The sequence below is a fragment of the Mandrillus leucophaeus genome, unplaced genomic scaffold (assembly GCF_000951045.1).
Source record: "Mandrillus leucophaeus isolate KB7577 unplaced genomic scaffold, Mleu.le_1.0 Scaffold149, whole genome shotgun sequence".
Lineage (NCBI taxonomy): Eukaryota > Metazoa > Chordata > Mammalia > Primates > Cercopithecidae > Mandrillus > Mandrillus leucophaeus.
In genome coordinates, this window is record NW_012101465.1 from 220,650 (window position 1) to 222,087 (window position 1,438).

Genomic DNA, 1,438 nt, shown 5'->3' on the forward strand with positions numbered 1-1,438 from the left:
ACACCACTGCACTCCAGCCTGAGCGAGGCAGTGAGACTCCGTCTCAAAAAAAAAATGGATAAACAAAATCTATCAATAACTAGCTAGACTGACAACATCAAAAAAATGATTAGAGAATATTATGACCAACTATGCACTAAGAAACTAGAAAACTTAGAGGATATGAATAAATTCTAGGAAACATGCAACCTACCAAGATTGAATCAGGAAGAAATATAACATTTAAATAGTCAATAATGAGTAGTGAGATTGAATTAATAATAAAAAGTCTCCCAACAAAGAAAGGCCTGGAACTGCATAGATTCACTGCTGAAAGCAAACATATAGAAAACTAACAATGGCCAGGTGCAGTGGATCATATCTGTAATCCCAGTACTTCGAGAGGTGGGGGATTCCTTAAGCCTAAGAATTCAAGATCTGCCTGGGCAACATAGTAAGACCTCATCTCTACAAAAAATTATTTTGAAAAATAACCAAACATGGCAGCACATGCCTGTGGTCCCAGCTACTTGGGAGGCTGAGGCAGGAGGATCACTTGAGTCCTGGAGATCAAGGCTGCAGTAAGCTGTGATTATGCCATTGCACTCCAGGTGACAGAGTGAGACTGTCTCTCAAAAAATAATAATCATCATCATGCAAATAACAAATGCAAACCCTCCTGCAACTGTCCTATATTTTAAACAGAAAATAATTCTTCCTAACTCATTTGACAAGGCCAGCACTACCCAATACCAAAATCAGAAAAACACAACGGAAAACTACAGGCCAATGTCATTGATAAACAAAGATGCAAAAATTCTCAACAAAATACTAGCAAATTAAATTCAACAGCATATCAAAAGGTAAGACACCATGATTAAGTGGGATTTGTACCAGGGATGCAAGATGATTAAACATACACAAATCAATAAACATCAAGTATCCCATTAACAGAATGAAAGACGAAAACTATATTGTTATCTCAATAGACTCAGAAAGAATATTTGATAAAATTCAACATCTTTTCAAGATACAAACTTCCCATTAACTAGGCATAGAATGAATATACCTCAGTAAAGGCCCTATGTGACAAACCCACAGCTAACATCATACTAAAAAGAGAAACGCTGAAAGCCTCTCTTCTAAGAACAAGATGTCTACTTTCACCACTTCCACAACATGGAAGTCCACAACATGACTTCCACAAAATGGATGTCCTAGTCAGAGTATTCAGACAAGAGAAAGAAATGAAAGGCATTCATATTGGAAAAGAGGAAGTCAAATTGTTCCACTTCGAACACAAACAAATGGAAGAACATTCCGTGCTCATGGACAGGAAGAATCAATATCGTGAAAATGGCCATACTGCCAAAGGTAATTTATAGATTCAATGCCATCCCCATCAAGCTACCAATGAGTTTCTTCACAGAATTGGAAAAAACTGCTTTAAAGTTCATAT